Source organism: Epinephelus moara, chromosome 2, assembly GCF_006386435.1.
Source record: "Epinephelus moara isolate mb chromosome 2, YSFRI_EMoa_1.0, whole genome shotgun sequence".
Classification (NCBI taxonomy): Eukaryota; Metazoa; Chordata; class Actinopteri; order Perciformes; family Serranidae; genus Epinephelus; species Epinephelus moara.
This window is the reverse complement of record NC_065507.1, coordinates 12387993-12415892: the sequence shown is the minus strand read 5'-3', so window position 1 is coordinate 12415892 and position 27900 is coordinate 12387993. Positions and strand designations below refer to the sequence as shown.

At 41.7% G+C, this 27900-nt stretch overlaps 1 protein-coding gene and 1 long non-coding RNA gene across 2 annotated transcripts in view; one reads left to right on the top strand and one right to left on the bottom strand.

Moving 5' to 3' along the window:
- Positions 1-27900, top strand: part of ssr3 (signal sequence receptor, gamma) — a 168905-nt gene that overhangs the window by 76382 nt on the left and 64623 nt on the right. The window lies entirely within an intron of this gene.
- LOC126383036 (uncharacterized) lies at positions 146-23600 on the bottom strand. Its single transcript, XR_007569105.1, has 3 exons — positions 23454-23600; positions 22037-22102; positions 146-1460 (listed from the first exon to the last, which is right to left on the bottom strand). It is a non-coding gene; the product is annotated as an uncharacterized LOC126383036 (long non-coding RNA).

Genomic DNA, 27900 nt, shown 5'->3' with positions numbered 1-27900 from the left:
TCTAGGATTTGAGGACACTTGGGGCTTAGCCCAGACCTCCGTCCAGGGGATTCTCCCCACTAGCTTTTTTTTTCATGAAAAACATGCTCTATTTAGCTGCTCACCTCATGTACATTCAAAGCACAACAAAAATTCCCATTGTGAATCATTTATTTTCATTGTGAATAAGAAAATGGTTGGCTAGGCCACATGGCATCCTATTGCGGGCCAGTTTTGGCCCACGGGCCACAAGTTGAGTATCACTGCTGTACAGCAACAATGAACCCAATATCTCCAACTACCCTGTGTGTTTCCTTTGAGGCTGCCGTCAGAATGTGTTTGTATCATAGCTGTTGTCTTCCGTGCCTTGCAACTGTGTGAAAACTGCCCCACAAATGTGAAATTACATACTTTATGATGGTTACAGTTTTTGTCCTTGTGGTGGTGTCACTACATTTTCTAGTTTTAGATTTATTGTATAATGAAAAAAGTTTGTTTTGGTGGCAAAACCAAAGATGAACACTTATGTGTTTACAAGTCACACTCATGGTTAAGCAGAGGGAGTGGTTTAAGGGTGTTTTGAGAAAACAATCAGGGATGGAAACTGCAGGTTCAGCTGTTTAGCATCAAATTAATTCATGGGTCATTCTTTGTATTATGATTCTTACTTTGTGCTAAAACGCTAGGATAATGTGGGATGGTACAATGAGTGCTTCACACTGAGAAAGTGGGAGGAAGATACATATTCATACAGCATTACTAATTTGACTTTATAGGACAGTTCTTGCTCATTATAGTGTGGTCTGGCCATTGTCATATTAGTAATGTTAACATTGTAAGTAGTGAAGTAAGCAATTGCTAAAGTATAAATATACTTAAGTAATGTAAATATATTTTAGATTTATTTATTTTTTAATTAATATTTCATTCTATTTTATCTTATTTTTTTTAAATTTAATTCAATTTAATTTGACTTTATTTTTTTGTTTTATTTTATAGGGACAATGTCATTTAACTAATGTAGTTTCAATACAGGGTATGAGACTGATGTGTTGCACAGAGACTTTCTAGCTTTTGGTATTTTTTTAACTCTTGTCCCTTATGTTTCAACAGAATAAATTATTTTATAGTGAGGGATGCCCTCAAGCTGAACTCCTAGGAACCTGGTCAGGTAGTCTGGATTTAGGGTGCCCACACAGCCTCTGCGTCACCACACACCCTGAGGCGCGACTGCTGATGAAACACAAGGAAGATATGCGTCACAGTGGCAGGACGGGAGAGATGACTGTGATGCGTGCAGCGGATGACTCTCACATTGGAAACCCCTTTTACTATATGGCAAGTCACGAAGGCATTTGCGTCTCTGTTTTCTCCCTGAAGCTGTGAAGGGAGTCCTTTGAGCTGTGTGTCGGCAGGGTAGTAGCCCCATTGACACACACATGCACCGCTAGCCATCCTGAGGCGACCACGACTCTGGTCTCCTGTGAAAAAGAGAGAAAGACAAGGAAAAAAGGAGAGATAGTCAAGGAGACGGAGAGTCAGTGTATGTGTGTGAGTGTGAGTGAGCTGGCTGTGAGACATAATTACGGCAGATTAGTGAAGCCACACTGAGAACCTGAGTTGGAGCCGTCTGGACCCAGAGACAATGACCTCTGGGATAGATGGCTCTCACACATACACACACACATACACACACAGACACATGCTCAAGCATTCCTCACGGAAAGGCGGAGTTAAGTGGAAAAAACACTGAGTATCTACACGCTTATCCCCTGCTTGTAAATTCCAATCTGAGCTGCACGTTTTTAGTCTGTCAGCAGGATCAGTGGTTCATGAATCCCTGAGGGAGTGACTGCGAATGTGAATAATATCAGTAAAGTAATGTCAATGACATGACATTAGGCCACTGTAATGAATAATCAAACAAAGGGCACCTGTTATCTGAAGACACACATACTACTGCACACACGGTGGAAGGCTACATTGGTTTTAACGGTGGTTTCTGAGGCATCTTGAGTAAATATGGTACGACGGTTGCTTTGCTTTAATGATAATGCAACATCAGCTGAAGCTGAGATATGTCATCAAGGGCACAGTTGTCAAATCTGAACATCTGGAGCCTGTTTCACAAAAACACTGTACACAGATTGCAGATGTTATCAGTTTTACGTTTGTTGCTACCAAATTGCAGATAAATTTGTGAGTCCTCCAGTGAAATGTGTCAATATCAAGTGGAGTGGAAATGAAGTGCAAATTGCAGCTTGTGTGTTTCAAATTTGCTGCTTTTATAACAATAACAAAAAACTTTATACATTTTATACAAAAATGTACAATACAGTGTCCTTTACAAAATAAAAAGACAAGATATGGGAACTTAAAAACATTGCATATGGGCTTTTTTTTTAAAGAGACAAATAAAAAAGAGATTTAAATACCCAACATCACTGCTGACTTAAGTCCTGGACAGAGGAACCCCTAATGTGAGACAGACTGCAGTAATATGTGAGAGGGTCACTGATGTATCCTGCAGCAAGGCCATAAAATGATTTGAAAATGACAAGAAGCACCTTAAAATTAATAGAGCGCCTTCTGCCCACAACGCTTCCATAGGGTTCAGCATTGATTTCTGATGTCCCATGGTCATCCTCTAGATGCCATCTGCTCATCCTGGGGCCCAGGTGGAGTCCTTTCTTTTCATTCACCCACTGAGTGCCCTTCTCAGCAGCTCTGGAGATGTCTTTGACTGCTTGTTGGCAGACCTTGCCTCAAATTCTCATTTACAGAAGTAGCCTTGATGTTGATGTGGCTATGAACCTTTAGTTTCCAGCCACGTCGTTGAGCACTGACTGCAAGCTCAGCATACCTCAGTTTTTTGTGCTTGTAAGCCTCTTCCACTGCATCTTCCCAGGGCACTGTAAGTCCGATGAGGTAAACAAGATGCCGGCCATAGCACAAAGTCTGGTTTCAGGTCGGTTGGCACGATCTCAGCTTGTAAGGAGAACCACTGGCCTGGATCTGCCATCATCTTCCAACACATGCTTCCCATTATCTGGCCTCGATCTGACTAGTCTGGCTTGACCCTCACTTTTGCGGACGAATACTGTTGCAGGCAGTACAATGACAGGGAAGCAAGAGCATTGATGCTCTTTCACCGAATTTCCAGCACTGCTGCAAGACACCCCAGCACCTGGTTGTGCCACCAGGTTATCAGAACATCATAGGCAGCCTTGATGGTGAAGCTCACTCTTAATGTCTCCATTTACCACGGCTCTCTCCAGCAGATCTTTTTCCGTCTCTACTCCCTCCCATCTCATGCATTGCCCTGCCTTGCCTGAGCCATGGCCTTTGCACATCTTGTTGCTTCCTCCTGGGGATGTATCTCCTCCACCACAAGTCTGTGTTTCTGATATGGAGTAGCCTTGGTCCAGGCAGGTGTGCTGGCCCAAAGGCCTAGGCCACCCCTCTACTGCTGCACTTGGCCCACAATGTCCCTGTGTTTTAGCACCACCTTTGCCAGCTTGGTCGCTTCTGCCCAGGTCCATTTTCTGCCTTTAGCCGGGGTAGGAGCAGCTGGATCACATGAGCCAGTTAGTCTCGCCTTCAGTCTTACTTTGGCACACTTGTACTCCTCTGAGACGGAAAATGAGTAGGAGCCCTCTGCGGCTGAGGCTCCTGGGAAGACCAAGCCACTCTCTTGTATATGAGCTAATCAGCCTCTCCAGCTCTGTATAGGGTTAATGGCCACAGACATGGAAGGAGCCTGAGCTGCATGTACCAGAGCTTCAACTTGCCTGCTGTAGATCTTGAGGCCACTCACACTATCCTTCCTGAGTCGGTCTACTTCCTCTATGTGCTTGAGGGATGCTTTATACCACCGTCCTAAGTTCTTCACAGGCTTCACGGAGACAGTTGGTATAGCCTCCTAGCCAGTGCAGAAGCACTGGTCTGGCAGCTTCCCCTTGATGATGGAGATGCTTCCGGACTTGCTTGGCTTGATCTTCATGCAAGCCAGCTCGATATTCTCTTTAAGTTTTTTTTAAACAGGTGTACAGCACAAGCCCATCCCAGCTGACACTAGGCGAGAGGTGGGGTACACCCTGGACTGGTTGCCAGACTATCACAGGGCTAACACATAGATACAGACAACCAATCATGCTCTCTCTTACTCACACCTACTGCCAATTTAGAGCCACTAATTGACCTAGTCTGCATGTCTAGGATTGTGGGAGGAAGCTGGAGTACTCGGAGAAAACCCACAATGACACAGGAGAACATGCAAACTCCAAGGGTTCCACCACCTTTGAGTTCGAACCCCCCACCCCCACCACTGAACCAGGAACCCTCTTGCTGTGAGGTGACAATGCTAACTGTGCCGCCACAGTCATGTTCTTAGAAAAGCCTGTTAACAGAGCATCAGAGTCATCAAGACATGGAAATAAAAGCATGTTCTTTAGATGGTTAAAGGCCACTATAATAGTGTGCTGAATGTGTGCTTCAGAATTTTAATTTCAATCAAAAATGATTCCCAAAGAAAATGTGCAGGGCTCAGATCATCAGTGAGAGATGTACACTTTGGTATTATCTGCGTAGCTGTAGAAAAAGATGCTATGTTAATGGATGATATAACCAAACGGCAACATGCTCAGACAGAAAACAAGGGCGCTCAGCACTGAACCTTGGGGCACACCACAAGAAATATTTACTCTACCAGAACAAAACACCCCAAGGGACACAAAGTAGTTTGATCTCTTGGGTAAGACCTAAACCAGACTAGAACTGTGCCCAAGATCCCAACCCAGATTTATTTTAACAATAAAATTCTATAATAGAGCTTTTATTTACTCTTATTTGAAGCCACCTTTAACACATGATGAAAACAATGTCCATATGTTGTTAAGATAGAGGATCGCCAGCTGTAAAAGATTCACTAAGGATAAGCAAAATGACATTTGTGAGTGCAGTGAAATGGTATATAAGCACTCATCTTGCAGGTTCACTAGACAGTTCTGGGAAGTTAACGTGTTTGTTTGACAGAACAAAGAACTTCCAGCCTTCTGTTTTCACTCGCTTTTTTTTCTCCTCCTGTGAAAGGCAAACAACAAAGAATGCTGATTTTTTTCTTTTCTTTCGACAGAATGCTTTTTTAATTTCCTCCTCATTACTTTGTGTGTGTGTCTGTGTGTGTGTGTGTGTGTGTGTGTGTGTGTTTCTGGGCAGCACTCCAGTCTGTCATCTCAATCTGATCTCTATCACCCACGGCTGTCTGGCTAGGGTTATCTAGCCAGAGGACCACCCCTGCAGAAGGGAAGAGGAGTGCAACATAGGAGCACCACTTGTCCTACCCTCATTTTTACATCCTCCTTGTTCCTCCTTTACTTCTTTGTTTTCACTTGTCATTCATTAACACCTGTTCCACTCTCCTCGGCTCTCACCTGTTCTTCGGTCATTAACACTATATTTACCTTCTCACCTTGACTCCGGTTTACTTCATACACTATGTTCTCCTTTTTGACCTCTTGATTCTTTCTTTCCGTCACATCCCACCTCTTCCTTTTTTATACAAACACAGCCAGGAGATTCTTAGCTAAGTTTAGCATACTGACGCACGCACACACATAAACTTCAATCTAAAAATATCAAGTTATGGCTTTAAAGGAGGTTATGTGCTGGACTATTTAATGATCCTAAGACGCTCTGTTAAGCTCTTACCTTTGGAAAAAGCCAAGCTAGTTGTTTTCCCCTGCATTCAATCTCTATGCTAATAAGCTTATCATCTCCTGGCTGTAGCTTCGTATTCAACGGACAAATTTGAGTGGTACCAATCTTCTTATCTAACCATCGCCAAGAAAGTGAATGACCATATTTCCCAATATGTCAAACTATTTCTTTGATCATCTTGAAAACCGCCCAGTTCATACATTATATAGTTCTAGAAAAGCACATTGAAACTTTGCATTTAAGTCATACAGTATTGCTTTAATATAACGTACTAGATTATGCATGTCATGTCAGATAAAATGTGGGTTAACTGATTTCTGAAAAACACTGCTGGCATATGCAGCAGTCATATGTACCTACAAAAAAGTAGGTGTACATTGCCTAAAAAAGTATTCTTGGCATTCATTTCTTGGTCATTGCAGTTAGCATCAATCCTTCGCTAACCACCTGCTGGATATCCATGTTGTAATACCCAGTGTCCAGTTAAAAAAAAAGCCCCATTGCCATTAAAATCAGTTAAATTCTTGACCTCATAGCTAATGGAAAATGGCATAAACCAAAACATGGTCGAGTCACATCGCAAGTGGCCCACCCTTTGTGTCAGTGTTGATGGTTCCTTCCTCACTTCCTTGTTGTGAGATAAGAAGTTAGTCTGGCCCTTTGGAGGGGTGTGTGTCTTAATCAAGATTGCTCCATACAGAAATACAAGCAGAGTGAACAAATTAGACTTGGCAGAGACCAGGGGAGAGTTTATTAGGATTGGGATCTTGGAGGGCGTACAGGGATTTGGCCGCCTGCTTATATACAAAGTTATCCATTTTAATTTCGGTACTCATATTGTTTTGTCTGTTGTTGACTCTGGTGGGGCTGCCAACATTCAGGCGTAGCATTTCCTCTCTTAATAGAGTAAAGAAAAACGCAGAAGGGGGGGAAAACGACAAATTGCTCTCCTTTTAAGCAAATAGGTTCAGGGTTGATTTCATCCGTAAGTTTCTCCATATTTGCCTTTCCATACCTGCCTAATCCAGTCTTCGTAGTTAACATCTAGCAAATGAATCCTTAATTCATCCCAGGCTGCAATCCAAGATCACAGTATAATCCTTTGATCATTAAATCTACCAGCAAAAGCTGAACTTGACAGTGTCAGCCTGATCTTTTGCATGGTTAAGCAAGGTGTTTGCATTTGAGCTGTTCCAGAACCATTTCCCCTTCGGTAATGCTCGCTGCGTATCGTAGTTAATTAACACATACAGCTAGACACACATAACAAAAAAGGCTGACATGCACACACTTACACAGATGTGCACACCGGCTTTCACATGAACAAACACACACACGAAACCCCCTAAGCTAGCCATGAATGCTTTCTCTGTACCAGAAAGTGCACATTAACACATCTTTAAAACCTGACATTTATATCACCCCCTCTCTCTCTCGACTCCCCTTCTCTTTGCTATATTGGCTGTGGTGTTGTTGGCTCCATTTGAATCCCCAGCTACTAATTAGGCATTTGTTTTGAATCTTTCTCTTGATTTTGCCTGGTCGTTACTTTTCCCACATTTGCATGTGAAGCGCGGGCACGCCCAGCCATTAAAACTATCTCAGGGCTCTCGGGGGGTATACTGACACATGAATGACATATGAGAAAAAGAAACAGAGAGAAAGACAGATGACAGATTATAAAAGCCACGTTCTTTAGAGGTTAAGAGGAGGAGCAACATAATGATAAATGTCTTGTTATTCACAACAGAAGGCACTCTTCACACAATCAGACATTCAGAAATCCTACACAATAATCTCAAAGAACTCGTGGGAACAATGCAAAGTTACATCAATATGATCTCAATACAAATTCTATTTGAGGATGTTATTTTCCGTCTGGACACACTGCGCCTAATACATCATTTCCAAAGTCTGTTAAAGTAGGACACTAGCTGTGAGACTAAAGATACAGTGTTGTATAAATAAAGCTCGTGACTTGCTGCCAACTTTAGGTTCCCACTCATCAGCTAAGTCGTGAAAGGTTCCTCAGCTCCATCCTACAAGCATTCACTCACGCTGCAAACAGAACTATGGTGACGTATTTGCCTCACACGTCTAAGCAAACTACATACATCACCTGTATGTATGTGTGTGTGTGTGGGTGTGTGTGTGTGTGGCTCCCGTGTTGCCTTGACAACCTGCTGCAGTTTCTCTTTTTGTTTGCCCTTGGAGCCGAGAGCGGACTCACGCCAACGCAGGAGCAGAAATCGGAACAGAGGGAGGACGGAGAATGACATCGTCCTGGGCTTTTCATCTCACCTCTCGAGTGAACGACACCCACAGCTCTCCCACCTGCTTTCACCTGTCAAGCAGCAAATGTAGGCTGATCGTGCTGATACGTCTGCAGGGAAGGGAAGAGAAAAACGTGTCTCATCTGTGAGCTTCGTGCTCTCAGGAAGTGGTTGAACTGCTAAACTGTGTGGAACACCAGGGTCCAGCTTTTGGGCCAGATTTTGTATCGTGCTTTGGCAATAAAAGTAGCAATGTTTAAAGGGTTACTTCAATATTGTGGGAAATATTGTGAGAGCAATATATTGCTTGTTGGCTCTCATTCGGGTTAGATGTGAGGATTGATAGCACTCTCATATCTGCCTAGTAAATAAAAGAACACAGACAATAGCTTCAATTAGCTCAGCTTAGCATCAAGACTAGAAAGGGGAGCCTGGCTCTGTCCAAGGTAGGGCTGGGTATTGTCAATTCCAATACCAGTACCCCTTACAGTGATATGACTACTAATAGAGTTCTTCATTTAATACATTTGATACTTTTTTCTACTTCATTCAATGCCCATCATGTGAATGGAAGTTAAGTTGATAAAAAAATGCCACCAGACACAACATGCGTTTAGTATTGCCATACTTTCAAACTCTGTCAAATACGCCGCGCTCAACTTCACTACATCACAGACTGTATGGGTTGTAGCTGCTGTGGTAGTGGGCCAATGACATGTTGCATTAAATCAAAGAATGTATGCAGTGATTGGCTGTAAGCAAAATCATACAAATAGTCTTCTTGTTTTCTAGATCTGGGTACAACAAGGATCAAATGCAGGTATTGTTTGACTGGAGAGGTTTTGATACACCTTGGTAATGGGCTATTTGGGCAATACCATAATGGCAGAGGTGGGACCAAGTCACTGTTTTGCAAGCGGCAAGTAAGTCTCAAATTTGCATTCAAGTCCCAAGTCAAATCTCAAGTCATGACAGGCAAGTCCTGAGTCAAGTCCCAAGTCCTAAACTTTGAGTTTTGAGTCCTAAACAAGTCATAATGCCTTCTTCACCATATGTACTGCCATTTTAACAGTAAGGATGTTCATAAATCACAAATATTTTTTAAATGTGTATTTTTATGAAAACAAGTGCAACTAAAGTCAATCATATAGCATATAGCACTATTTACTAGTACAACAACAGCAAGAACTCTGTATGTTTCTCTCCTTCTTGTTGTATTTAACTCATCTCATATTGGAAAAATGGGGTGAAAAAATGGTGGCGCAGTGGTTAGCATTGTTGTCTCACAGCAAGAGGGTTCCTGGTTCAAACTCAAGGTGGAGGGTTCGAACCTTGAGGTGGGAGAGCCCTTCTGTGTGGAGTTTGCATGTTCTCCCCGTGTCAGCGTGGGTTTTCTCAGGGTGCTCCGGTTTCCTCCCACAGTCCAAAGACATGCAGGCTAGGTTAACTGGTGACTCTAAATTGCCCGTAGGTGTGAATGTGAGCGTGAATGGTCGTCTGTCTCTATGTGTCAGCCCTGTGATAGTCTGGCGACCTGTCCAGGGTTCCAGGGTGTACTCTGCCTCTCCAGGCCCCCTTGCGACCCTCAACAAGATAAGCGGTTATGAAAATGAATAAATGAATGAATATAAGAAAAATGTCTAAATCTTTCTGTACCTATTGGCTCAGGTGAAGGGCTCAGGGGAAGGAATCAAGAATTTTCAAGTCAAAATGCCCAAGTCCAAGTGTGTTCTCGAGTCACTGGTCTTAAAGTCCAAGTCAAGCTGCAAGTCTTTTGGGTTTGTCAAGTCAAAGTCCCAGCCCTAGTCTGACAGTAACATAATTAGCCTACAAGCATCTCTAATGCTCACAAGTTAGTGTTACATATTGTTTGTTTAATCTGTACAGATAACAAAAAGTGTACAAATTGCAAGTTTAATGGGGGTCTCTTCATCTCAGCACAAAGCCAGTAAAACCAGGAATTTATTGTTACCCAATCGGTTTCAAGTCTTTATATTAAGCTAAGCTACCCAGCTGCTGGAACTAGCATTGTATTTACTGGACAAATGTGACAGTGGTGTCGAATTTCTTGTCTATCTTGGAAAGACAGCAAATTATGATCTTTGCCAAAATTTTAAACTTTTGTGCTAAGATACACTTCCCCAAGAGGCCAGAGGTCAGCTACAGAGAAGTTAACACAAAGCTTTTTGGGCTTTGCTGTTTTAAGGGTTTGACTTGGGGCATTTGGTTGAAGGGCAACTTGCACTGTCAGAGAAAATGAAAGACAATGGAGCAGAGCTAGGCTGTGTTATCTGTCATGTGAAGAACCTGATTTTGAAACAAGGGAAAAAAAGAATCACATTTTAAAGGACTAAATAAGCAATCTATTCTTACACAATCTGAAAACCTGATATTGCCCTTGATGTTTAATCAGACACTGTCCTGGGTATACTTGATCTGACAGATACCTTCCCCCAAAAAGCAAAGTACCATCAGCAGCTATTACAGTAACGGTGTTTTTATTCTGTTTCGTTTTTCTTTCCTTCCAGAAATGTATTTTAAAGACCCTTTGCCATTGGAGACTAACCGGCTATGCAGTGATAAAAATGTATACCTTGCCCTTCATGCTGCTTTCCACTGTACCCCACAATCTCCATCTAACCGAGCAGCTGTGTTTGGCAGTAAACATCAGTTGGCTAGTAAGTACAAACAGCTTAAGACTGACTCAGTGAAAATGACCTGAAACACCCACCGTCCTCCACGACAGAAATGCTGTGAGAGTTTGGAATAGAAACAGAGCAGAGCAGGTAACCGTGTCCCCTGTGAATACATGCATCTGTTCCTCGAGGTCTGGTATTTCTCTCTCTCCATCTCCCTTGTTTAGGGTGTGTGCAGGATACTTCCCAGAGTACCAGACGCCATAGCCCCGAGCCCACCAATATCCTGCACCCCCTCCTCTTTAGCACCTTGTCAAACTACAGTGTGTACGCAGTTCAATCAGGCAGGACATCGTGACTGCCAAAACAATATCAGATGATAAGGGACCACGACGCCCCCAAGGCTTGTTGTCAAGGTTATGAGAGCAAAAGAAAGAACAACAAACATTTACTAAACGACACCACAGACAGATGACAGAACCAGGCTGCGTAACTGGCCTTCTTTCAGTAATGGTAACAACTCTTCTTTTCAGCTAACACTGAACTCAGTGACGTCTTGTGCAACCTTTATATTCTCAGCATTTAAAAGTCTGACGTGTTTTCATTATTGAGGAGTCTGTAAATTATTTTCTCAGTGACTTGATTAACTGTTTGGTCTGTATATGTCACAAAATGAAGGAAAATTGCCATCACAACTCTCCAACACTCAAGGTGAAATATTCAAATGTCCACTTTTGTCCGACCAACACTCCAAAACCCAAAGATATTCTTTTTACAATCTTTTGTAAAGATTTTACACAGAGAGTGCGCTATAGGGCCGCTATGAAGTCCCTTCTTTATCCCAAGCTTACTTTTTTTTTTTTTTTAACATAGAACCAAACAACAGTGGCATAGCATCGCTACAGTTTGTGATTTTAGATAACATGGCGGTGTTCCAAAAGCAAAAGAACGAGGGGCGTGACAGGAAACACAAAGGCATCAGCCTCTAGTATGACGTATGACATATGTGACGGCGGCCCTTTCTAAACNTACTTTTTTTTTTTTTTTTAACATAGAACCAAACAACAGTGGCATAGCATTGCTACAGTTTGTGATTTTAGATAACATGGCGGTGTTCCAAAAGCAAAAGAAGAACGAGGGGCGTGACAGGAAACACAAAGGCATCAGCCTCTAGTATGACGTATGACATATGTGACGGCGGCCCTTTCTAAACAATAACAAGGGCATTAACATGGCAACAACAATCATTTACCGTCCCTGTTATATGGTGGCTGATCTCGTCCTTTGCTCGGAGGGTAAGGAGCTCCTGGACCTCATTGTATCCCAATTTACAGACATACTAGGCTGCTGTACTGTTTTTTGAGTTAGCTGCTAACTGCTGCTAGCTGCTCTTTAAATCTCCCGGCAGTGGGTCGCACACATAACATGTCCTTAAGACATCACACCAGTCAGGTTCATGGTCCAGTCCTGCTAGCTGTCCATTGTACACAGACTTTGATTTGGCGCTATTACTATCTCCGCTGCTGGCTTAAAGTCTAGACAACACTGTCCCCAATCCCATGACCTTCTGTACCTTCGATAAAGAGCAGTGAGGCGGATAAAAGGGGCTATAGAAGACTGGCAAATATATATTTGAAAAGCTAAAATGTTGACAAATCATTGCAGTTCTAGTTGACATCAGCGCTCAAACCTGTAAGCTTAGGCTCAAAGTTTTTTCAAAGTTTTACTGTGGAACTATCCGTGACCAATTAGTGTCAGTGTTTGAAGGCATAAGTATAGCAGGAATGATGTGGACCTCAGCGTTATTCTGGTGTGATTTCTTATTGTGAATAAGTTTGAAAAAAAAAAAACAGACAGAAATCTGTTAATACAGGATGGATAATCACCGGAAATATCGACCAAAGAGTTTTAGGTGGAGCCTCATCACTAGCACAGTAAAAAACAAAACAAGTCTGATTGTAGACCGGCGGACAAAGAAATACAGTTTATCTGCTTAAAACATTACCATTGCTATCACCCTGCATCTTCTGCCTCTTTCACAACAGGGACCTCTGTTCAGTCAGTGTTTCCCAACATGGGCCTGACTCACATGGGACCGTTTTAGACTGAATCTGATGACCAAGCCGTTCAAACAAGACGTGGGCACACGAGTCATACAGTGCATTGTGGAAGCAGTCATTGTTTACAAGCTCTGACATTTCCACAACTTCTGTTTTTTCCTGGATGAATGTTTTTAGTTTCTGGCCTACACAATAGCAGTATTAAAATCAGAAACAGAGTCAGAATCAGCTTCAAAGGTCCAGTGTGTAGGATTTAGTTGGATCTAGCGATGAGTTTGCTGAACTGACACTTCTCATATGTACCAAGTGTGTAGGAGAACTACGGTGCAAATGGCCCCATCTTAGGGCTGACCCCAACTTAGAAATTAACGTAACACATGTCTGACTGCTGAGCATGGCCACTTCCTGTGTCTGTCCTTTCAAATTAAATTCCCACATGGTCCAGTCCACTAGGTTTTGGTTTATTTTGACAAGGCGCAGGTCCTAATAGAGTTTCACGTTTGTCGACGAATGACCCTTCTGGTCAGCTAGCATTTGGTTGATTATTAGGGGGCAGCCTTATCCTATATAGAGCCAGTGTTTGGGTTGTCTGCTCTGGGCTACTGTAGAACTGTCGCACTTTCCATTGTTTTTCTTTTCTGTATTGTCTTATTGTTTGTGTGTGTGTGTGTGTGTGTGTGTGTTTGGCTTTCATTGTTATATGACACTGTTGTCAAGCACTTTGGGTACCTTTGGGTTTTGTAAAGGAAATAAATGTTGATTGATTGACTCTTCTGGATAAAAATGGCTCATTTTAAGGTAACAAAAATACAATGATTCTTATTATTAGGTGATTATAATTACCTAATTAAAAACATAGCGTAAATATTATGTTCCATTTCTGCCACTAGGGGTCCCTAAATCCTACACACTGGACCTTTAATGGCCAAGTAAGTAGGTACACATACATGGAATGTGACTCACACATAGTGATCTCACACATAGTAACACAGGGTAACTGGCACTTCTAACTGTTTTCCTCTATACATTGCTGAGTACTGCATCCAAAATAACTGGAAGTAAGCTTAGAGGTGCTGACTCGTGATGAGTAAGTAACAATTCTGACACAAGAACACTATTATCATAGCATGTGATTCGTGTGTCATTCACAGGGCATCACTATGAGTTAAGGACAGATTTTAAAGCTAATTATAAGAGTAAGAAAATTAATGCTTTTACACTACTGCATCTCCTTTGCCAGTCATTACTGAATCCAAATGTTGTGCTGTAGGTCAGTAGGTAATTTGGCTGAAAATCCAACCATCCAGCTCGTTACGGCACTGGATGAACACATGAAAGGTGAGTCACTTTGCTACTAACTGCAAAGTAGGGTACAGAGTTTGCAGGCTGACTGCAGATGGCAGGAATGCAGGCCTGCTGTGGCTAGTTAGCCAGCTAGAGCTAAGCAGCATGCAGCACAGTAAATAAAGTGCAGTCTGTGCTGTTCTGCTACATGGTCTGTTCTGTTCTGGTCTCCAGGATAATCAGGACGAATGGAGAGCAGCTGTTTTTGGGGGGCGTAGGGAAGAGGAGGGGAGGGGGTGCGAGAGCAAAATGGAGGAGGCAGAGTTTTTACATGGGAAAAGAATGTGGATAAAATGAATGGTGAGGGAACATGCCCAAGGCTACTTGTCAAAAAAACAGCTCTGCCCCGATACATAAGTGTGAGGTAGGAAGCAAAGGTGCAGGTGTAAGGTAAATGATACATTTAGTAGTCAAGCAAGTCTTTTTCTGACTCCTACACTTTAAAGGGATTCTGCGGCGTGTGCAGGTGGAGAGGAGGCGACAGCATGTGACACAAAGGTCACCACAGCAACCTTTGAAGTCGTGAGTTGCAAGCTGTAGTCATTCGCAGGGCTCCCCTGAGATTCCTGAGTATGTGACTCACGCTACAGCAGCAAGATATGACGTATAGCACTGAAACTTTAGGCTTTGAGTCACTGCAGGGTAGTTTGAGGGCGCAGAGTGATAATGGGATCATGTCCCGTTCACTGCAGTTGTCTCAGTCGCTCTCTATCTACCACTATCCCTTCAAAGGCAATCTCTCTGACCTTTTTTTTAATGTCCCAGATCCCAAAGGCCCTCTCCTCCCCTCTGCCCGTCACCAGTCTCTTTCATACGTATCCTCTCTCCTTTAATTTCCCTCACTATCTCAGCTTACAGATCTCCCCCTCTTGCTGCCTGTGTGACTGCTGTCCCGTACGGGGAGGGAAGGGACAGCGGAGAGGAGACTGAGTGAAGGCAAGAGGGGAGAAAAGAAAGTGGTGCAGAGGAGGGAGGGAGGGAGGGAGGGATGAGTTTCACAGACGTGCCACCAGGCTGTACACATTCCTCAAGGGCTGTGCATCCTGTTCTTTTGTCCCCACCTCCACCGAGGCTCACACACCACGCTGCACGTACGCATGCCTCACACACTCTTAAACACATACCCCCTCCTACTCTCACAATGGTGCCCACTCTTCCCCCAGCAATACTCCCTATAGGACAGGAAATGGTGACTTTTTCTTTATTCCTTCTTTTCTTTTTTTTCTTTCCGTTTCTTCGTTATTATTTCCCTCTGCACACTGCTTCCTGCACCGCCAGTCTTTTTTTTTTTTCTCTGACATGGAGAGCTGTTTTCCATTTTACCTACACACTGGCCTGGATGATTGGGAAGCAAAATGGTTTTGATAAGATGAATTTGCACTTTCCCTCCTGCTTGTCATCACCATCCTGCACTCGCTTCCCTCCCTGTAACCTATTATTGCATCATTTGGCCTCGGGGATCAGCAGCAGACAGGGACACGGGGAGCGAGACAAATAGAAAGGGAGACAAATGAAAGCAAGTAAGCAAGAAAGACAGCAGCTTGGAAAACACTGGTCTGATAGTGACTCATAGAAATGGTTCCATGTGGATGACACTGTAACATTTACCAAAAAGTACAGTTATGTAAATTCAGGAAAAACTCTAATTAACACATATAACAAGTATATCAAATGAGTTGTTTTTTGATTTATCTATTTGCTGGAGTTTTTTAATGTGGTGTGAAGTGATTATTCAAATTATTGGGATACTTGAGATTAATGTGTGTTTCTATCATTTTTAACACCATTTTATCTGCATTAATGAATAACAAAATAATAAAAATGTCCTCCAACCAGTAATACTGTCCCACTGATTACAGAGAAAAAAATAGTGAGACAAAGATAAATTGCCAGTTGAGAATGTTTTAATTGCTCCAATGTTGATTTGGGACAAAAACAATTCTAGTTATGGTGCTGTTCTGGGTTTTCTTGTTTAGAACACTGAATTCACGCATCCACTGTAAACACCACTTCAAAATTTGCTGATAAATTTGTGACAGAAGCTGCTACTTCTAAGATATTTTGAAATTATGAGAAGACCTATTAGTTTATTTATATTTTGTATCAATAATCCAAATTCACACAGTAGCCAGTAACTAAAGCTTTAAAATAAGTGTAGTGGGGCAGCCAGGTATGGGCAACCATTGCCCATTTGTTTTAGACGAGAACCGATAAGCTTCATTTGGACCAGATTAGCTAATGCTTTGGTAGCAAAAGTAAGTTGCCATATGACCAATACAGTATCTAGCAGTGCTGGAATGTAACTGGTGGAAGCACTGGTACTAGTGGAAGTACATTTACTCAAGCACTGTACAATTTGAAGCACTTGTACTTTGAGTGTTTCCATTTTATGCTACCTTCTACTCCCCTAAATTTCAGAGGCTAATACTGTACTTTTTACTCCACTGCATTTATTTTAAGGCTTGAATTACTGGTTACTTTGCAAATTTGGATTATTGATACAAAATATAAATAAACTAATAGGTCATTATATTTTATTTTAGGCTAAGCCACCCTGCTATATATAGAGAGTAATAAAGAGTTATTAAAATTAGCTTGAAATGGAGTTGAGTTGAGTTGAGTTGAGTTGAGTTGAGTTGAGTTGTAACTTTATTTATCCCAAAGGAAATTCCTGTGCCAGAGAAAGCTTTAATTACAGTAACACAAAATACAATAACAGCAGTTAACGTTCAAAAACGGGAAACAACCACAACAAACAGTGGGTTGCCCGGGTCAGGGTCACACACTGGGCCCAATTTTTAAAACAATAGAGAATTAAAGTATTAAAGTACTAAATTCCAATTCAGTAATATCATTAGTGTGAGGGAGTAGCCAAAAAATGTAATTGTAATCTGTTACACTCACTAAGAAAAAATATATTATTAAAGTTGCTAATCAAAATGCTTGTGATTACAAAAAGGGGGTTACATCTAAATATATTTTCCACTGTAAAAAACGTATGTGTAGAATATAACACTGATTCATTATGCTGCTTTGCATCTTTTCGTTGTGCAGGAGTGTCTTCTTTTGGCATATTTCTGGATAACGTGGGTCAGCAAAGTCACTGTGACGAATTTGAGTGCAACACGTATGCACTTATGTCTTTAGGACATAGCAACTTTATTGCCAATTTTAAAAAGTGTTAGAGAGTGTTAGATATTTACATTATTTATTACTTTTTTACAGAGCAATTAGTAATCTGTAACCTTTTATATTTAAAGAATAAGCTTCCCAACCAACACTAAACTATGTATACGGTATATATATATATATATATATATATATATGACTACTTTAACTTCTGATAAAAATTAATGAAGTAAGATTTGATTGCAGACTTTTACTTGCCATTTTCACTCAAGGAAAAAGATCTGAATATTTCTCCCACTATGGGATCTAGTATAAACAGTAGTAATTCAATTTATTTTGTAGACTGGGCCAACCAACTCACTGTGGACCATGTAAATGCTTTGATCAAACTAGTAGTCTAATCTGATTATTGACTGTAATCAGCATGTGCACGTATAACATTCCTTGGATGATGGAGAACAACTTGACATAGACCCTGTTTCAAACCAATAAAGCTATGACGTGTCGAGGAAACAGGAAGCCTATCAAAGAGAGTCATGTACAAGACAGACAGTGCTTGATGCTGGATTTATACACAAGAGTTTACTTGTACTAAAATATGCTGTTCAAATAAAAATTGCCAGCGTGGACGCAGTGGTCCTTGTGTGGAGCAGAGGAGTTTCTGTTCCATTTGGGGACAAGAATAGGCTCTAGCACATTTAGCCTCAATAGCAGACTTGGATGGATGAACAAGACATACAAGTTCATTTATCATGTCGGGAGCGGCCAGACACATTTTGAGTCCCAGCCCATTTTATTAAGAAACACTGCAGTACAGAACGTGAAAATAGGATGGGTGCGCTGATTCATAGCCGTCATTTGGCAACTGCTAGAATTTAGTCACCCTGTAGTCTAATTGTTAAAGGTGTACACACGTCTGAGTAAATAAGGCGTGGAGAGGATTTATAATGCTCTGGATGTCTGTGCGAGCTAGATTGCCCATGTATGAGCATCTGACAGAGACTAAGTAACGTTAAGTTTTGCAAGACTGAGCGAGTATTTGTGAAAAGCCTGTGTGTGTGAGTGAGTGTGTGTGCTCGAGCTATAATCCTTGAGGCCTTAGGGAGGTGTGCACACATTCAGTCTTTTCCTGTTGCTTCCCATTAATTCCACCTGTATACACTGGGAATGAGCCCCTGCTGGCCCTCACCCTTCCTGCCTCCTCCCTCCTTCCACTCCTCCCTAACTCTAAATCCCCAGATGTAGGCTTACTGAACACCCAGAGAGACCAGGCTGCTCTCTTCTGTTGCATGCTGTTCTTCTCTGCACACTCTGTTCTCAGCCACAGCTCCACACATTACAATTTCAATGGATAGGATGAGCATATTTATTCAAATCAACATTTGAATGGCCATTTCACTGGAACACGTAAGACAGCTGCCACATGGCTGCTGAACTTTTGATAATGTTGCCATGGGAATGAGCACTGGCACAGTGCACGAGCCTCAGAGAGCTGAGGTGTTGCCAGCTGTGCTGAACATTTGCATTGTGTGTGCCTGTTTGCACTGTCGACACGCACACACACACCAACACTAAAGGAACATAATGGACATTTAAATAACAACTAGGGCTGGGCAGGTTGCTTCAGAAATATTTTCCATCACAGTTATAATGATAATGATTAGTAACATCACCCAGTCTCCAGTGGAGTCAGATTACTCTCAGCTTCTTTTCAGTTTAAGGTCAAGGTACTGACAAAGTCAAACTGTACTTAAGATGAAATGCTAGTTGTGTACCACAATCACGGCTGTATGCCTCCACAAACCAGTCAAGTTGCAGCCACAGTTCACATCCATGTCTGTCCAGACTCATATGTAGCTATGACAGCTGACAATGCTTCCAATATGGATGCTACTGCAAAGAAGCTACTTATCCTAAAACATGGATGCTTCACACATCTTCAACCCTGCAGCACAGAGGATCTACACAGTCACCAGTTCTCACCTTCCTGAATTATGGTGTTGAATAAAGGCCAGAAAAGTGTTTTATAATAGGTCACAGTGAAGCTGACCTTCGACCTTTTGGATATAAAATGCCATCATTTCATCATTTTAGTCTATAAGACATTTGTGTGAAATTTGGTCATAATTATCATATGAATTCTTAAGTTATGGACAAAAAAAATGTTTTGTGAGGTCACAGTGACCTTTGACTAGGGCTGCCCCCTGACAGTCGACCAAACGGTAGTCGACCAGAAAGGTCATTAGTCGGCAAGATTTCATTGGTCGCTTAGTCGCAGAAAAAAAGCCAAACAAACATGAAACTCTAATAGGAGCTGCACCTTGTCAAAATAAATCAAAACCTATATGACTGGACCATGTGGGAATTTAATTTGAAAGGACAGACACAGGAAGTGGCCACACTCAGCAGTCAGACAGGAGTCATGTTACAAACCAATCACAGCCGACAGATATCTTTCTCTTCTCCTGTAAATATTCAGCCTGATAAATACGAGAAAGTTGATCATGTTAGTGCAGGGCTACCCAGAGCTTTATATCTGTCCCACGGACGATAGGCCTACATACTTATAAACAGCACCTGGAAGAAGATCAGCTCTGCACTCAGGGTTTTAGGTAAATAGGCTATATGATGCTTGTTAAGGTTGCTTAGCAACCTCAGACGCAACCTGCAGCCACGCTCTTGAAAGCTGGCACAGAAAAGGCACAAGAGTAGCACCCAGCACTCAACCTCGTGTTTTCCAGGCAGTTAAAGACGCGGCATTTGTTACAGGCAGCTCGCTCAGTTTGTGACGTGCACTTGTAGATAAAATATAGGCCTATATTAATGAAGGTTCATTAGTACGGTTTTGTATTTCTCTGTAATGTAGCACAGTGTTAACAATGTTACTGATACTATTCTTTCTCACACCTTCAACTCAAACCATTGTGTTGCCCCGCCCAAAATATATGATGTAATAATTAAATTAATATCGTAAACATACCGGCGATTAGTCGACTAATGGCCCTAAATGACGACTGGTCGACTAGGAAAAGTCTGTTGGAAATGACCACCAAATTTTTATCAGTCTTGTGTTCTTGAGATACTACATTCACAAGAATGAGACAGAAGAGGTCGCAGTGACCTTGACCTTTGACTATGACCACCAGAATCTAATCAGCTTATTCTTGAGTCCAAATGAAAGCTGAAGAAATTCCCTCAAGGAGTTCAAGAGAATGGGACGGACGGGCAACCTGAAAACATGATGCCTCCGGCCACTGCTGTCGCTGGTGCAGAGCCATAAAACTGTGCCTCTTTTCACTGTTAATTGCCTTTAACATCTTGTAATGAGAATGCCTTTTTAGCAACTATGAATCATACACTGATACCGCCAACCCAGAATACAGCAATACCAATTAGATATCAAATGCAGAAATATAAAAAGAACCTGTCATGTCCACTTATTAAACCTTTGAATATAGTCTAGAAACTGGCAGAAGTATTCATGGTGGTTTAGTGGCCAAAGATTCCCCTCACTGCTGGATGAAAAAGTACTCTAAAACTTCGACTAACCTGTGGGAAGACGACCTGGAGTTTCCACTTTTACAATGTGGCATGTGACGAAAACCGCCTTCCAAACTCAGCCTAGACGGCTCTAAGTAATATCATTCATTAAATATAATCCAGCCAGCACAGAATACATAATACCCTACTTCACTGTATTATCCAACATGCAAAACGGATGCTAATGCCTAATATGGTCATGCCCTAAAAGAAGAAAAGAGAGGGATAGAGATTTGTTATCACTGACGTTACTAATTTTCTAATCTCTCTGAATCTCAGACTTGTCCTGCTGGTTTATGTCTCAGTGTTAAATAGACAACACAGGAATGACTATTAGACTGATCTCGCAGATATAAAGTGTGTAGTCGTGCTATGAAAGTGATATCAGCGTCCTAGGTTTCCAGAATGACTGAGAGAGATATCACACCTTCCCTGTGAGAGAGATGCGGGGAGATGGTGTTTTTTCGCTGGTGACTAATAGGTGAGTGGGCAGGTGTGTTCCTCCCACTGTACATTACAACCTTTTTTAAATGAAGAACTAATGATTCAAAAGCAAATACGAAAATTAACAAATTTCCCAGTGATAATAACTAAAGTGGAAGCCTGAAGGTGAATGAGAGAGGGAGGCTGGGTTCACTTTGGGCACATGAACTGGTGAATAATTGATTTTGGACAAACAAGCTGTTTTAGCTGCTCTCATGTCTGAGCCATGACTGGCTGAGGGGATCATGATGTTTTAACATGTGCTTGTTAAGCCTCAATTATTAAGGCAGGATCCACAGCCCTGTGGCACGGCTAACCTTTTGAACTCAGCGCAGACAAGCTCAGTTTGCATGCATCCTGGCATACATGCGCCTGCACGCACGCACGCTCCATATGGCACAATTAACCTTTTGAACTCCACACAGATACACAGTCAGATGGATGCACATGAGCATACATAGATACACACACATAGATGTGCATCCTTAGACTTTTACACGCAACCTTGTGTGAGTTTGTTGAAGGCTCCTGAATAAGTCCTTGATTAGAAGCCATCTTTCCTGTCTTTCTTCCTTGAAAGGCCACATTATACATGGTTCGAGTGGTGTGAGCAGAAGCCACCTGATTCTCACGCATTCGAACAAGAGTACTTTGCTAGAGAGAGAAAGGAATGCTCTTTCCTTGGGAGTGGCATCAACCTATGTTCTAACTGCCTCTTCAAATCGTACACTATATACAGATGAGCTATGTATATGAGCTAAACATGTCAGATAGTCACAGAATTATTCATCTTTTCCTAATTCATGCCATCATTTGGATGCCATACATTTAATATTTCAACATTTGCCATATTGTTGCCGACAGCTTCACATACCTTTGATTTTCAAGGAGCCTTTCAGGTACACATCTTGCGGGCAGATGCAAACTCCAACCGCCACATCTAAAAAGTCAGCAAAACAGATCACATTAGCACACTAAGGTCACAGAATACGAGTCATTAGGTTCCTCTTCTGAAATATATTATAGATCAAAATTATATATAATTCAACCCATCTTCCTATTTTAATTAGGGCACAGTCACATATGAGCGACTGCATTAAGGCCACAGTCGCCTGCGAAAGTAACATTCATGCTGAATGTGGGCAGTGCCTATGGAAAGCTAGCCTGTTAGCTAAAGTTAGCCAGATTGCTAATAGATACCACAAAATACAATGTCATTGGTACATTTAACTTTCAATGCCTGTCTCCTGACTCTCTGCCAGACAGGCAGCATCGCTCATGTGAGGCAGTTTGTATATTTCATGGCCAGTATCAGACAATATTGGCTGATTAGACACAGCAACAATCAACGTCACATCCACACATTTTTTTTCCCCTATTGGTTGAGGCTGCGACATCACCGGTTATAGATCACCAAAGTCAAAGTCCACGCAATGCGAACATGCAAGTTTGCGTTGCCCCCAGAAGCAAATGTGTATTTGCCCCAGGAGGCAAATATTTGCCAGTGTCAATTTTGCTCATGTGTGACTGTGCCCTTTAACTACTGAAATACAGAATTAATCTCCAGTGTGTCTGATCCACTACCCTGTCTAGCATTCATTTATCAAAAGACAGTCCAAATTTGTATCAAGGAGCCTTGTTCTATTCAAATCTAACAACCATTCATACAACATGTTGCTTATAATTGCTTGTTTGAACTCCAACTTTGGTAATGGAACACAACAAGACTGAATAAATGAATAAAAATGAAAAATAAATACAAATAAAAATACTAAATAAAGCTGCTAAATTTTCGTATGCTCCTTCTGTTGTAGTTCCAAAATGACTCCAAAAGGTGCACTTTATGCTGGGCCGTCCAAGAGTCCCAATAACATCAGTCATAAAATCCTAATAAGCACATTTGTTTACCTTCCACAGGGCTAACACTGAAGCTAACATGCTAACTTTGCCTCGCCATTCAGAGAAGCAGTTTTCCTCAGGTAAACCCCTTAATCACTCACACACTGACGCAAAATATGGCAAAAGCAGAGTTTGTTAGCTTGGTCTTATTTTTCTGTTTTTATAGCAACGTTCACAGACATTGTAACACTGCTAACAGCAGAGGTAGCTTTCGGCTAGTATTAAAATGGACTAACAAAACAAAACAAAATGCATACTTAAATTAGCATCTGTAGCATTTTAAGAGCTGTTTTTTCAATTAACTTTACAGCCAGAAATTAGCAGCATTTCAAGCTACATTGAATTGCAAGCAAGGCCATGAAGCTGTGAGTTAAAGTTACTGGTGGACTTACCAGGACTGTGAACCTGGGCACTAAGAATTCCTCAGCAGGTTGAGCACTGCAGACTGTCCTTCACCCTCCAAGCTTCCTGACGGTGCCGACCAGCCAAACAAATTAGTTCAATTTGTTTGGAATATTCCCGCCTGTTCCCACTCCTGATAGGCCTGTTCCTGAAGTCCCTTTGTCTTTCTGCCTCCTCCTCCTACTCCTCCTCGTCTCCATCTCCTGTCTCCCTCTCCCTGCCGGACTCAAGTCCTCTGAACCCCAATTAGATAAACAGGAGATGACAGCAGCACTGGTGGAGCACAGCCAGAGAGATAGATGATGATAAAAGAGAGAGGGAGAGGGAAAGGGAGATGGAGATGGACAAAGAGACGGAGGGCCTTCATTTTGTACCTGCACAGTGACGGGCTAGTGTTTGGTACTTTCATGCCTCATCCTGACATTGCTTGCCACAATCTGAGAGGGGAATGCACAAGAAGGAAATATCAATAAAACTCAGGCATTTCGGTATCATTATGGCATCCACCTCAGGCCACATCTTGGCACAACCACTGGTGTTACCTGCTGTTTTTTTGTGGTTTCAGGTAGCAAAAACAAGATGTGGCACCATCAAACGCCTTTGGGAAATTTCCATATTCTCTCTTCACAACAATAAGCTCCATTGTGGTAACCTCTTCCCACCAATTCGTATGAGAGAAGACAGATGAATATATCCATTTGCTCAGCTGCTTGTCAGGTTGCATCACCTGTTTAGAAATGCTGGCCAGAGGGAATTAACACTCAATACTGTACAGTTCCGTTTCCTAAATCTCTTACAGCATTAAGAGGAAGTCATAAAATGGCAGAGAAAAAAAATGAGAACACCAAAATACGTGCTGGAGATAATTAGGACGCAATAAACCCAGGGTGCAGAAATAGCACAACGAGCCACTAAATGGTCAGAAATATTTAGCAAGTCACAGGTCATGAACTCTCACTCTCAGACTTATCCACGACAGCGTGCACACGCGCACACGCACACCCAACTAGTTTCCGTGGTCATGCTGAACGGTGCCTAAAGCTCAGCCTCAGGCAGGGTCTTAAAGGTCACGATCTCGATGCCGCTTTAGAAGGTCGCACAAAGTTCATGACACAAGCCTGACCATATTTGGCTGCTGGCTCTTTTAAAGGCTTAGAGCTGAAATTTGAAATGATAGAGAGGGAGGGAAGGAGAAAAAAACACTAACTGGAATGTTCATTGGTTGCAGCTGGGCATCGTTGGAGCAATATGGACCTGGGCTTAATGCAGGAAGTGTGTGTGTGTGTGTCTTTGTGCATACATATGTGCATGCATGTCAGTGTGTTTATCTGTGCATGTGTGTGAGAGAAGAGGAACGAGATATTGGGTTAATACGGACCAAAGCTCAGACATTTCCAGATACATGTGTCTGCGAGAGTGTGAGTCTAAAAAATAAACACATGTATGCAAGCTCCTGCGTGCGTGCGTGTCTGCATGCAGGCCGCCATGTGTGAGTGACAGATATATTAGAGCAATATGAAAAAGCTTAGGCCGGAAGTATGGGGCTGCAGTATGAAACCTGTGTGTGTGTGAGGAGAGTTTTGGCTGAGCAGACCACAGCAGCAGAGAGGAGGTGAAGAGAGCAGAGAGGAAAGTTTTAAACTACAGAAAAGACCAGAGCAAATTAAAGAAAAGTTCCCATGTGTGTTGCAACATTCTCTGTGGAAAAAAAACATTCAAAGTAAGACACAGTGACATTTAAAGCTGGACCCACGCCAGTTTAAAAACACTGAATGATTCACTTCAGGTAAAACAGTTTAAAAAACATACTTTAAGAGGTGAAATTCAGCCGTGTAAACCCACAGGTCACTTCTAAATTCGTCACCAGGTAACTGTATCTCATGTGCAGAAATAATATGTTACCCAGCGTACAGCAGCACATTAACAGAGGTAATGTTCTGCTGCTTTTCTTGGTAACAGCATCAATTATTAGAAGTAAAAATAACACTAATAGTCGAATGAGAAAAGGCAATTTTGCACACCCTCAATCGTTGTGAAGCAGTGTTTTACTGTCTCATTTCTCTACATAGAAACCTCCCTTTTTACACACTTAATAATTTAGATCAGAGAGTTTAATAAGCTTGATTCAAATTGATGTGTATGTGTGTTTGTATGTGTAGGTGCACATTTGAAGTTAACGTACAATGAGACCCAAATTAATTATAAATGCATTCAAAATGATTTTGTATCTGTTTTAGAAGTCTGGTCTTCATTCAGTCTTACTTTAGATGCCGCAACATAAGACGTCAAAACACACACACAAACAGAAAATGGTCGCTGTGGGACTGCATCAAACATCACACACAATAATCTTGACTCCTTTGAATAATTCAAAGTTCTGTCGTTGCTCTTATGAAGGCCATACTTCACTCTCCGCGCGCCTTTATCTTTCTCACACACACAGTCCTTCTTTCTGCCACCTCATCTCTCTTCTGTCCCTCTTCGTTTTTGTTTTTTTATCTCCCCCCGTCCTTCCCTTGTCTCTCTCATCTCCTCCGTCCTCTCATCCCCTCCATCCTCCCTCCACATCTTCTCCTGCTCTCCTCCTCCTCCTCCTCCTCCTCCTCCTCTTCTTCTAACCCTCGCCAGCAGGTCTACAAAGTAGTGCTTTCTGTGTGCCAGCAGCAATTCCTGGAGGGCAGTCAGGCAAACAAACCCAGCCAGTGCCCGCTGCATGACTCACAGAGAGACAGAGACCGAGAGAGAGAGACAGAGACCGAGAGAGAGAGAGAGAGAAGGGGGTAGAATCATTAAGATGAGAGGGCAAAAGGATTTTAAGCTGCTAAGAGCTGATGAGAGGGGGCAGGTTGGAAAAGGAGATTGAAAAAAAAAAAGTGGAAAGAGAACGAAAGGCTGTAAGAGAGATTAAGAGCGGGGAGCTAGGCATGAGAGAGGGAGAGACTGGGAGATAGAGAGAGATGGGGGCAAACAGAGGGCAACCTGCGCGATCTTGCATGCACACGAGAAGAGCAGACAGGCACGCAGCTTTGCGAGGAGGCACGAAGAGAGCAAAATAACTCCTCCTCCTCCCTCACTCTATCCCTCTCCATCCCCCTCCCTCCCTTCCCTTCTCTCTCTATCTCCCTTGTTCCCCTCTCCCCTGCCAAAAAGCGAAGCTCAGCACGACAGCCTTACACGACACGGTGACCCGAGGCCGACCACAGAGCGGGGCTGAGGGAGCAACCAAAGGGAGGCAAAGGGGTTCACAGAGAAATGTGCCAATAGATGAGCAGCCCCACATAGCAATAATTTAGAAACTTACATTTCAGCTGTCAATCATTGTGATGCTGTATTTTGTTTTCAAATATACTTTTCTTTTTAAACTTTATTTTTTAATTATTTTTGAAATTAAGTTTTAGTGCTCACAAATTTTGTCATGAGGGGACACCGCTTTAACCCAAGTGTATGATTTAAAGAGAAACATGAAACACAAGCCAGGATTTTAGATATAATGAGGTGATGAGTCTGCCAACACATGCTCTACCACTCTCAGATACTTTTGACCAGACACCAAAAATTATTATTTTTTAATTATTTGGTTTTACCCATATTTGTTGTGTTAACTGTTAAATTATGTCTGTTTTATTTTATTTTTTACTATAAAACTATCCACATTTAAACATATACACACTACTAATACTGGAATAAGGTCAGGAAATAAACGCCATGTCTATCTTTAAATGAATAGTAACACAAAAGTTTCGTTAATGAGCTGGAACTTGTATTGTTTTGTTTTATTTTATTTTATATTTCATTTCATTCTATTTTAATTTACATTTTTTATTTTATTTTATATTTTATTTTATTTTAATCTATTTTAATTTTCATTTTCAATTTCATTTTATTTAATATTATCTTATATTTTATTTTATTTTATCTTATTTCATTTCAATGTAATTTATTTCACTTTAATTTAATTCAATTTAATTTTTATTTTATTTTATTTTACCAGCAGACTTATGGACAAACAAATGAATCCCTTACATAACCCCCCTAAAACCCCAAATTGTTGTGAATACCCTGTCTTTATTGCAAAAATTAACCATGTTAATTTGTGACCTTCAAAGTTTTTGGTGGGCAGATTTAGTTACCATCGGAGAGAGCCAGGCTAGCCCATTCCCAGTCTTCTAAGCTAATGTCGAACGATTCCATTAATCCCCAAATTCACAAACAAAAGAATAAAATAAATAAATAGTGAGGACCTGACCTCATCGGAGCCAATGTGAGCTGTGGCTCTGAAAACAAATAAAACCCCACAAATGAGAACAATCAAGATTAGGAGAAGGGAAGATAAAAGGATTAGCGATAGAAAGACAAGAGATGAGGTGAAAGATACAACAGGAGGGAGAAGTTTGTCTGAGAAATGAGAAGTGAATGAGCTGCAGAGGAGGAGGAGGA